Raw genomic sequence first — 11714 nt, forward strand, 5'->3', positions numbered from 1 at the left:
TACTTCAACTTTCCCACAGTCCCTTAAGGGATTGGTGTTGCCCTTCAGGTACCCAGACAATGTCTGGGAATGTCTGTGATCTTTAAAATGCAAAATTCCAGCTCCACTGTATTTGTATGAAAGCCAATTCTTTATTTTTCCCTAAACCATAGAAAATCCAAAAATGTGTAAGGCATAATGACGGTCAGAATTAGAGCCCTTAGTGCACTATTTGTAGACATTAAGATATATCACAGCAATTGTCATACAAAAATAAGCCAAAGAAGCTTGTATTTTTAAAGGTCTTCAAGTGGATATTTACATAATAATGATTGTGAAGGAGTAGGTGTGTTCTGCTAGGCAAACCTCTGTAACTCACTTGTTTCTGCAATCGGCAAGAGCTTTTTACAAAATGTTATAGGAATGTCTTACAAAGTTGCTGCCATCTAGGCAGAAAAAAACCCATAAAAATCTGCATTTTAAGAAGGATTTATTCATTCACACAACCAGACTCTAAAGCCATAAGCAGCTGTGTGGTGCTGTATGCTTCCATTGTTCCTGAAGCTGCCACATATGTTTATTGAATTGGCCCTTTCCAGTGGTTAGCGCTGGTCAAATCTGACTTTTTTTAACTAAAAGGGGAATAATTAATGTTCTTTAAATAGTGCCCTAAGATATGGTCCGAGTAGAAATCTATGTTTAGGATCTATCTTATCAAGTCTCTTCTCTAAACTCCAGCAACAACGTAAAGGCAATATTCAAGACACACAGCCTTAAGGAAAGTTATACCAAAGCCAGTGGAGGGCAGGGATTCTGATTCAGCAGCAACAAAGATGAATATCCACTCCTGCCCTGTGATAAGCCACCAGAAGTTTTCTTAAAAAGTTCACAAACCTTAACTTTTGTAGAGAAAAGCCACAGACTGGCACACTGGATCCTCTCTAGAAACAGGATGATCTCAAATAATTGAAAGGCATGGGGTATGGTTTCTGTGCATGCATAGTAAGACAGAAGGATCAGACTCCCAGTACATGGGCTACTTTCCATTGCTTTGTGAAAGTAGCTGATCCAGGGACACCTGTGGGGGTCACAGAGCAGCTTTGTAGGGAATGTCCAATTGGTCCAACATGCCTGGTGTTGAGCTTCCTGCACTGGCTGTTGGAGCTGGAGCAGAGACCTGCAGCTCCAGGGGCTCCTGCTCTGAGAGGTTGGTGAATACCAGCAGTAAGAGTGAGAAGCACTCAGAAAACAGGTTCATTATCCTTGTTGATTGTTTTGGTCAATTCTTACTGAGTTGTGAAAAACAGACAAAGCAATCATCTTTACGCTTTTGAAATGTATGTGGTGATGACAGGCATACAGCAATTCTGGCAACAAAGTTCATTTCCCTTTTTCTGCTTTAGTGCTTCATACTGACCTACAAAAATGTCCAATGGGCAATAGGGAACACAGTGTGCAGAAGCAGGAGATAGTCTTAGTAAACAGGTGTTGAAACATTTATTCTTTTTTTTCTCCAGATTTTTGTCAAAGAACTGCAAATCAAAATCACATAATTTGATTACAATGTCTTGTATATCATTTTGTATAATTGGTCCTATTGTATTCCTTTAGCACCACAGAATACATGTCAATTACTATTTGCAGGTTTGGAGATGTATATATTTGTTGTATCTTTCCTGAAAGGCTTGAAAATAAAAGCATTTTCATTTAGCTTATTAACATTATGTAAATGGCAACATAACTAGCCTTGATTTGCTGCCACTACCTTGGAAATATTTAAACATTATTATTACTTAGCTCAATATTCCAGTTTTATCTCCGAAATTAATGCTTTTAGGCTCAATTTATGCTTGTCAACAAATAATGATCATAGATGTGAGCTGGTTCATAATCCAGAGGTACTAGGTTACAATGTGTTGCCATGGAAACTGTGTTTTATTGCATTTTCTCTACTTGATTTAAAACATTTGACAATCATAGCAACTGTTTGCCTGTCTTCTCATATCATAAAAAATTCAAAAACACAAACAACCAATAGGGGACATTCATACAGTTCTTGGACCTCACTATAAAAATAAAAAAGAAATTACAACCTTATATTTAATAGGGATCTTTTGTGAATACTTTATCTCACAGAATGTCTAGGAGTGTTGGAAAATTCAATCAGTGGTTAGTCATCGAATGGACCTGTCTTGCCTGTGGTTCATTTTGTTTATTGCATCATATATCTTTTATGATCACTGGGACTTTAGCCTGAAACAGCATTTTCTTTAACAAGAGCCATGTTTCCTCCAACGTTGTTTATTGCATCTGAAATATTACTCTTTGAAACCACAGTACATTTTCAATAGAGCAAAGGTCTGTAACAGAATACAGCATGTCTGTGTTTATTCAGGATCCCAAGTAAAAAATATCCCAGTTCATGTAACATTAATCACTTTGCCAGTGTTCAGCTGAGGTCATTGCCACATTCCTAGCAGTATTAAGCCGAGTCAAGATTAATCACGTACATTAAACCCTGCAAGGAAAGCACGTGAAGCGGATCTGAAATTAGACATTTGGTGAAGGACTAAGAGAGCACTGTAACAAAATATGTTAGCAGTGCTGCAGCAAGCTTTCAGAATGATATGAGATTTTTTCCTACTATGTTGTTGTCAGCTCATCTCTATTTAAGGCTTTGTTGCTGTCTCCTTCATTTAACCCATTTTTTAGAATTTTTAAATAAAACCACTTTCAAGATTGTAGGAGTGATTTTTTCCCCTTTTTAACTTATTCATTTATTTAAAAAATGCATTAATGTATTCCTATGTAACTCAAATTAGGCTTTTGGGAATATTAAAAATCAGGTACTAAAGTCCTGCAATATTTTAAAACAGAAAAGTTAATAACCAAAGAGTATTTAAAATCAGTTAGTCTTTCATACTTTCTCTTCTTTTTGTATGTGCACATACATTAGTACCATAACGCTTTGTATTTCATGCTGATGTCGCTGCAAATGTAAAAGATGCATTTTACATTTATGTTCCACATGGTAGATTGTAACAATTCCTTCGTCCATTCTTGTAAACTTCCTTTAAACGTCTGTTTGTTTTTATTATGTTTGTTACACTGTCATAAAAAGATAATTGAAGCACAAATAATTCCTAGTGAAAACCCCAAGGAGAAAAACCTATGGTGACATGAAGTTTACAGACAACTATCTCTGTCTTGAGAATATATTGAAGTGTCAGAAATACTAGATTCATGTTTAAAAAAAAAATTAGGAAACTAGGCAATTCAGCAACAGGAATGGAAACTAAATTGCTGAACTATAAAATTAAAGCAGAAAGATTAACTTTATTTTGCCATTCTGAATGGCCTAGCAATGGCCTGAAATATTAGGTGCTCTCTTTTTCAGTGAGAATAGAAATTTTTTTCATACAGCCAACATCCAAAATCTGGGCCTGCCCTCGTTGTATCTGTATAAGGTTATAGCCTTATATAGCTCCGCAGAGTCACCAAAGTAAATAACACACAGTTGTCTCATCAGAGCACAAAAAGGCTCCTGGCTGAGGCTGGACGGACTGAGGATTGCAGGCAATCCATCTCTCTTTGGGAAGTCCCATACTCCCTGCCTGACTTTGGTGATGTGCAGGAGGGATACCGCCGCCTCAGCATCCTTGACAGGACAGGCTGTTTTCTGTAGAAAAGGTAAGTGGTGAAGACCCTCATCCTGGAATGGACCTCTAGCACCAAACTCTACAAGCTTTAGGAGAATGACGACATTTCTGCAGTGGTTCAAACACTATTAAGTTTTTCATCTCCTTCCTGATGAACTTTCACTCGGCAAGAGTGGGCTTTTTGTAGTAGACCAGGGCAGCAAGCAGTCAGAAAGCTTAATGCTTCCCAGCACTTAGAAAAGAATGTTCCTCTTATAGATCATCAGAGGCACTGGTCACAGCTGAAGGCAAGAGATGCTTCTAGTAGCAACGAAATTTATGAGACATGTGTTTCATGTGTGTTTTCCACAACTTTATGCCAAACTGATGTCTGGAAACAATCTTCATTCAGATCTGATTGGCATGTACTCTTGATGTTCCTCTACAGAATTAGTCTTTTTCCAGTGGTTGTCCGGGGGGTTTCTCTAACAAGTTCCCCTCTGCTGCAGAGGCTTACAACATTGGGGAAAAAAAAAAAAAGTCTGCTGTTTTCCTGGGACATAGTATAGGTGTGGCCTTTGTTGTTTGGGTATATGTCTCATATTTGCTGAAGAACTTGAGGATAAATTCTGTGGCCTATGATGTTTCAGTAGTATGTAGTATACATATTCTGTGAACCTCCTAAAAGACTTATTGCATGGTTTTCTGCAACAGCAGGTATTTGGACTTCTTGCCCAGTGTCCTTTCCAAAGCCATACTCTAGTGTTCTCTTACAAAATGTCTAGGAGTTCAATGATTTTGACTGGGCTTCCAGTTCTGCCACAGACTTCATGCATGACTCTTGAACTTGCACTTGTCCATACTACCTGTCTATCAAGTAGTTTTTCTACTAGATATCTCTGTCATATTTGGGCTTCTGCCACATACTCTGAAGCAGCATTTATGAACACCTCTTTGAGAAATAAACCACATCTTCTTGGGTTTTTTCAATTGTTTGTGGAAAATAAGAGGTAAGAAAACTAAAATAATAATAATAAAAGTTTTGATTCCTCTTTTCTCTCTTTGAGAATATTTGCTTCTAAGACCTTCCTTAATGGAAGCTTAAAGTCAACTGACAGGGCCTTGCATGCCTATGGTGTTTCAAACTGCATGTGCAATATTGCCCCTAGAAATCAGAGTTTACTACTGTCTTTATCTGAGACATGGTTGCACCAGTATCTATCATATTGGCTTAGTATTATGTTCACTTGGCGGTATTACTACAGTTATAAAATTCCACTATAACAACCTGACAATGTTTTTCTGAGTACTCTTTTTTTTTTAATTGATTGATTGATTGACTGGATGACTGATATCCCATTATAGATTTGGAATAGTGAGTGTATGCCAGGAGTAGGGATGTCTCTTAGAGATATTTCTCCTTGTTCAACTTTAGAGCTGAAGACACAAAGCAAATGTGTCAAGAATGTCACTAAAAAGATCTGGTTTTGTTAAATTCACAGTGAAGAATAAGAATGTTGAAATCCTCTGTGAAAAAATATGAATCTGTGCTCCATGTGTGCCAGCAAATGCATCCCAGACTGATGCACTGAAGGCCAAGGCAGATACAGCACAAAGCAGTCCCCGTGGGTGAGTCTGAGACAGGCACACGATGCTTCAACAAATAAGCAGCCTGCTCAGAAGACAGGGAAGAAGCCAGTGGGCAACGTGGCGAGAAATCAGATAACTCTGTATTGGGTTCCTGCTACCTTAAAGAAGTCATACAGAAATTTACTTTGGGTTTCTAAAATCACCCAATGAATTTCAAGCAACACAAAAATACACAGACCAAGACAAGAAACAGTAACTCTTGCAATTATTTCCTTACTCCCGATTTCTCACCGTTTTGGAACATTCTTCTGTAGTCAATGGCCTGGCCCAAAATATTCTGTGTGACTCTTCCAAACCATTTGTCTTCCAAACCATTTACTGCCTTCAGCTCAGCTCATCATCTATTACATATGTTGATCTAACAGCCAAACCCCTCTGCTGTGCTATGAATACAGGTTTATTTCTTCCCTTCATTTGCCCAGGATTTCCCATGTGTCTCTCTGACTCCCTGTTCCAACACCTTGATTTCTTTGCTCTTTTTTTTTTTTTCAGTGAGGAAGTTACTATATACTGCTGTGAATTTATAGCACAGTCATTCTTCTCTACTAAATCCCTCAAAACGTAGATGCTCTAAGGACAGAAGGAGATAATTTCTTTGTACTGCAGCTGAGCCAGAGGAAGTGTTTTCTGTCTTTAGGTATGAAAACTTTTCACCTGCTCCTCTGAATTAGGTGCTTTCATGAGTATGTCTTAGACTGTGCCTGTCAAAATGAATGGGATTGGTTTATGTTTAAAACATGTTGTTTTGGCAATTCAGCCAGCAGATCTGGTGATGGCAGCTGGGACGGTCTGAGAAGGGGCAGGTCTCTGTCCTTACAGTGTAGTTAGATGAAATGGCATAACCCAATTTCATGGCTTGCTGTGACTAAAAGGGGTGGTCCTGCTCTGTTCAGCCCTCAGCTTCCTCTCCCTCATTCCCACCTAACCTACACGCTGCCCCTTTAGAGGTGACCCAACTGCCCCTCGGACTGCACGGTGAGCTGATTCAGCTCACTGAGCCAGCAGCAAACTCACCCCACAAAACAGTCCACAGTTTTTTGTTGGCTTAACAAACTCCACTGACTCACTTAGGGGTCAAATGAGTGCCAGAGCTGTGCAATGGAGAGGATGAGACCACACAGCTTGAAGGGCTGGAGAAAATTGGGAAAGCAGGGCCTGAAGAATGGGACAGCCCCTTTTGGCAGCTGTTAGAGCAGCTCAAGTGTCTGGCTGAGCTGCACCCTTACCCTGCACAAAGGATGCCCATGTGAGAAAGAGTGCAGTAGCTAGTGTGCTGTAAAGTCACACCCCTGCATACTTTGCAGTAACTTCACTTGATCCATAAGTCTTTTGTTCTGTGTTTGTTCTCCAAATTCCCTCCCTGCAGGCAGGTAAGGGAAGTAGCTTCAGCTAATCTCCTTAGCATACCTATTGTCTGGCTAAAGTACAGTCATTATGTTCAACAAGCCTCCATTGTACCAGTCTGGGAGAGAGAAGACGCAATGCATGTGAGTTGGATACCCGTTTGCCGGGGCATTCAGAAGAACAGCAAACCTGCAAGCTCGCCACACCAAGCAGAACTCCTGAATCTTACCCATTCACCCCATCGCTGCATTATGTCAGAGTTTAAATTACTAGACGTTGATTAGGTGGGAGAAAGGTTTGCCAGAAAACTTCTTCTGGCTGAATGCACATACATTGCACAGCAGAACATGTCGGGCCCCTTATCTAATTAATTCTGTAATTAACAGACACTGCCCAGTTTTGGAGAGATCACCCTTTTTGTGAGTAACGCCAGTGACTGGGACAGAAAATGTGGTTTTGAATTAAATTCTCAGTGACTAGTTTTGACCTTGTTACCTTTAGTAATTAGCAAGAATATTCTACTAGAATAAACGGGTTAACAACAATAGACAAAGCTTCAGGATATGACTATTAGGTTGTAAACAACCGTTGCAGATGGAATAGAGTTATTTTCTAAGTCTATTGTGATTTGTTTTTCACTGTTCTTCCCAGAAGTTACTAACCTTCGCCTCTTCCAGTAAGAGCTCCCTCTAACTTCTACCTAAGTGGGTTCCATTACTTAAACAGTGAGGAAGATAGTCTTGCTAATTTGTCTCATTTTGGCTAGAATGGTCTAGGGAGCGCTCAGGTCAGAAAGAATATGATGTGCTATCCCTAAGCAGATGATGGGCAGTACCTCTTCCACCAGCACAGAGATTTGCAGAGGTAATGTCTATCTCTACGGCCCCAGTCTCCCAGGGAGATATCCAGTGATGTCTTCAGAGTAAGAAACTTTAAGGAGCAATTAGATATATATTGGATAAGCCATTAAAACATCATTTCCTTTTAATGATTTGTATCTCCAAGAGGATGTAAATTAGTAATGGCTTATCAAACTTTATAGTTATTAAAAAAGACCTCTGAGTAGTGTGCATAATATATATATATATACGTATGTGTATATACACATACTCACACACATGCCTATACTCACATTACTGCAGGAAGAGCTAAAATCGGTTTGGGGTTTTTTGTCTCTCTTAAAAGAAATGGCTCACACATGTTGTCCAGCTTGGAACTTTCCAAGAGAGCTGATTGCCAGCAATTATTTTATGTTTTATGGTGCATTCTTTCACTCCATATTTGGTTTTGTTCATATGGAGTGCTCAGTGCAATACAAAGGTTTGTAGAGGGTTGGAATTCCTAGATCCCTTCTGAAAGCTTGTTATTAACAGAGGCTGCTTAAAAGTACTTTCCATAGCTGCTGGCTGCTCCTGAAACACATAACAAGAAGCTTTCTTGGGAGGAAAAAAAAAAAAAAAAAAAAAGGAAAACCTTAAAAAGAGAAGGAAAAAAAAAAAGAAAAGGAGAGGACACTAATTTTCCTCATTCTGAGTAGGAGGTATAATGTCTTTATAAAGTAATAATTAAAAGAAAAACAATTACTGGTGCCTTATCTGGACCTTGCAGCTGTACTTCCCCCTTTTGCATTAGCAGTGTGTGTTCTGAGGTTATGAAAAACCATGAAAATTGCATCTTAAGAGGAGTTTTATTCTTTTTCCTAGGATTTGATTGAAACAGACAGCTACATTTTGTGTATATATAATTAGGCAGTAAAATAGGCTTTGAAGGCAGATTTCTGTTTAGTATGTGAGTCACACGCACAACAGTCTTTCATTCAGCAACCAAAGACTGATCTTTTTAATGCCTCAACTCGCTCAACATGTTTTCTGAATGCTACATCTTGCAGGAAAGAAAAAAAAAAAAAAAGAGAGAGAGAGAAGGGGGGAAAAAAGACCCCAAACAGCTTTTAAGCCATATTTCTCTCTTTCTTTCTGTTTTTCCTCTTTTCCCCAAATGAAAAACAATCTGAAAAGCCAATCTAGCTAGTCTGTGGTGATTTAACCTTATGACAAACTGATTTTTATCGTCTTTCTTTCCAGATTGTTGTCCAGGGCAGCACTGAATGCTGCACCAGCTCTAGGCGTATCTAATCCCTCTCATAAAAGGCCATTGTGGTAGTAAAACTGAGACCAATGGCTTTTTCATTCTCCACTTCTCAGCTCTCCAAAGTAATGGCAATGGGGTCTCCTCTTCATGTTTTTCTTTTCAGATGCATAGTTTCTCCTTTTAATAAGGCTAAAATAGAGAGAAATAAAAGGAACACAATCACATTTTCCTCAAAGCTCTTTCTATAAATACCTTCTGGAGAATTGAATTTAGGAACAATTATCTGCAATCTGAGTTGTTGTGACACTGTGTGTGAATACAGCAACGTATCCTTGGAAGTTTCTGATCGTTCTGAAGTATGTGAACATGTTAAAATGCTGGGCAGATAATACTTAGGGCTTCATATTTTCTGCTTAGGGTCACACTCTGGCGTTCTTCCTCACCCTGAAGCCTGTGGAGCTAAGGATGTGATAGGGTTAGTCCCCAACGCTGTCACAGTTCTCACACCTACTCCTCGCAAAGCAGTCACGTAGAGACCATTGTCCATGTACTTTGTGCACTTGGAAATGCATTTTTGTCAATAATATTTTCCCCTCAAAAGACAATAGATTTTTTTTACAAAGAACAAGAAGAGTAGACAGAAAAAGTGCTCTTTCCTTTTTTTAAAATTTTTTTTTTTCTGGAAAAGCCTTGACCTCAGTGCTAAATTTTTTTATTAATAATATGCAAAAGGATTATATTTCAGAACTAGTTCACCGTTTTTAACAGCAGTACAAGAGAAAGTTGGTCTGCATTTGATTACAAATTTTTATTTGACCTCAGAGGAATGCTTTTCACCAGCAAAATACAGAGTGCCAGACAAAAAGATTTACAGCTAAAAATAGTTCACATAAATTCATTTCTCCAAATAAAAACTCTGCGTTTTAATACTTCTTATTAATATCAATGTACTTACAGATATCTTTTAATATCACTAATAAAGTTAAAACCCAGCAACACTGTTTAAAAGCTATGGCTTTTATGGGATGAATTTTAACTCAAGTGTTTTAATGCCGAGGGCATTATATGGGTACACTTACAATTATAGAAGTGGAAAATGAAAAAGCAAAATTTTATAGTAAAAATTCTATAATTTATTCCTAAATTTCAAGTCTAGAGAGAAAGGGAAGGACAAGTTATGTACTCAGCAAAACACTATTCTGCGGTCCAGAATATGGAATAATTCATAAGTAATCTTATCTTGTAAGTACAATTTGGAAATCTTCTGCTGGGCATTCTTAATGAATAAAAGTTAGAATACACTCTGTAGAAGCAGTGATCCTCATAGCATTTCTTCCAAGTTCTTTTATAGGATTTGTGTGGAAGACGGTTGAAAAAATAGCACTTCTGGCTGTAGGACACCACAGAAAACCTTAGGATTCAGAAAAATCCCTGAGCATCTTCTCAGGACTCAAGGACTCAAGATTTCTTTAACCAGAATTATGAAATGTGCACCGGGTCTATTTTCACATCCCCGTGGCTGTTCAGAGAAGAGAAAAAGTCAGCTGCCCGTCCCTGCTTAAAGGGTTTGAAAGCACCAAGCCACTTCACACAAGGCAGATAAAGTCTTTGGACTGTCTGTCTTGTCTCTATTTCCAAAGAAGAGAGCAGTTTCAGTCACTGGAAGGTCTGCCTTAATAGCAGTTATTTGCAATACACATGTCTAAATCTAATGCAGATGTCCTTAATCGCTTTACACTTGATCTCAATAAGTGTAACAAACACAGTCCCCAGGGCACCCTGTAAGGTAAGCAATCACTGTTAGGAGAAATTACAAGTGAGGCAGCAGAAGCATTGTGATGAGAAGATCCACGGGTTTCAAAGTCCAGGTCGCCCAGGGGCTCACCAGCTAAATAGGTCACCTCTGCCTGGTGTCTGAGAAGAACAGTGCCTGCTTGAGTGTGCAGTTAAAATAAGTGATGCACTTGGTTTAGCTACAATCACAACTTTCTTCCCTTGTAAGAAGAATGGTCAACCGGTGACAATGATGCTTGTTATTTTCTTGTATCGCAGCTGTGGTGTGTAACACCAGCTAAGTTTCACAGCCCCTGCTGTGGTACAACTCCTTGACGGTGAACCAAGGAGCATAATAAGATTATTAGAGTGTTGTACACGTATCACATATTGACAGAGTAAGACATCACCAAAATAATTCTGAATGCTGGATAAAATGTCCTGGATTCTCAGGTGATTTATTGCCTTTCGTGGGAAATTCTCACAACTTTAAATTTTTTGGTGACATGAGACCACCGGACTTCTAAATCTGTGCATTCCTCAGGATCTTTTTCTTGGTATTTTCTTATCAGGCTTCCTTCCTTTTTAAATTAAACTTTTGCAATCATATCTGTGCAGAAAATATCCCAAGGCTGGATGGGTCTTCTTTTCAAACATCAAGAATGGAATTCTGCAATGTTTCAGGTGGCCCCATAGAGAATATAAGCCTTGCAAGTGAGTTGTGCCTTGCCTGATCCAGGCTCCCTTCCACTAAAAAACATAGCTGCATTATTTTTGGCTGGGGATGTTTTTACATCCACGCATCGTTTCAGTTACTATTTCAAGGCAAGTTGGCCAAGTCACAGAGGGAAGCACCATGAACTTCCCAAGTCACATAACACTTGCGAGACAGCTGACAACAGACCCTGCCAACTCCTCATCCTCTGCACAAATGAGATGATTCTTCCCCTTTTGTATTTACACTGTTGTCTTTTCTGTCCCCCTCTCCTTCCCTACTGTCTTGACCTCTATCTCCTCACACTTCTTTTCCAGCAAGTCCCTTCTTGTGCAGCTGAGGGTATGAAGCTTTCTTTGTGTCCCTCTCCTCCTGCCCCAGTGCAGCCGAGGAAACAAGAAGAGAGTAACAAGGACAGTCAGTAAAGCAAGAGGCCACAGCTGCCTGCTCTGGTACATATAGAGAAGTTCTTAGGGATACCCTCTTCACTTGTAGCTCCAGTGGCCCACATACTTCATTTATTAAAA

Source organism: Calidris pugnax, unplaced genomic scaffold, assembly GCF_001431845.1.
Source record: "Calidris pugnax isolate Ruff unplaced genomic scaffold, ASM143184v1 scaffold209, whole genome shotgun sequence".
In the NCBI taxonomy this organism is placed as follows: domain Eukaryota; kingdom Metazoa; phylum Chordata; class Aves; order Charadriiformes; family Scolopacidae; genus Calidris; species Calidris pugnax.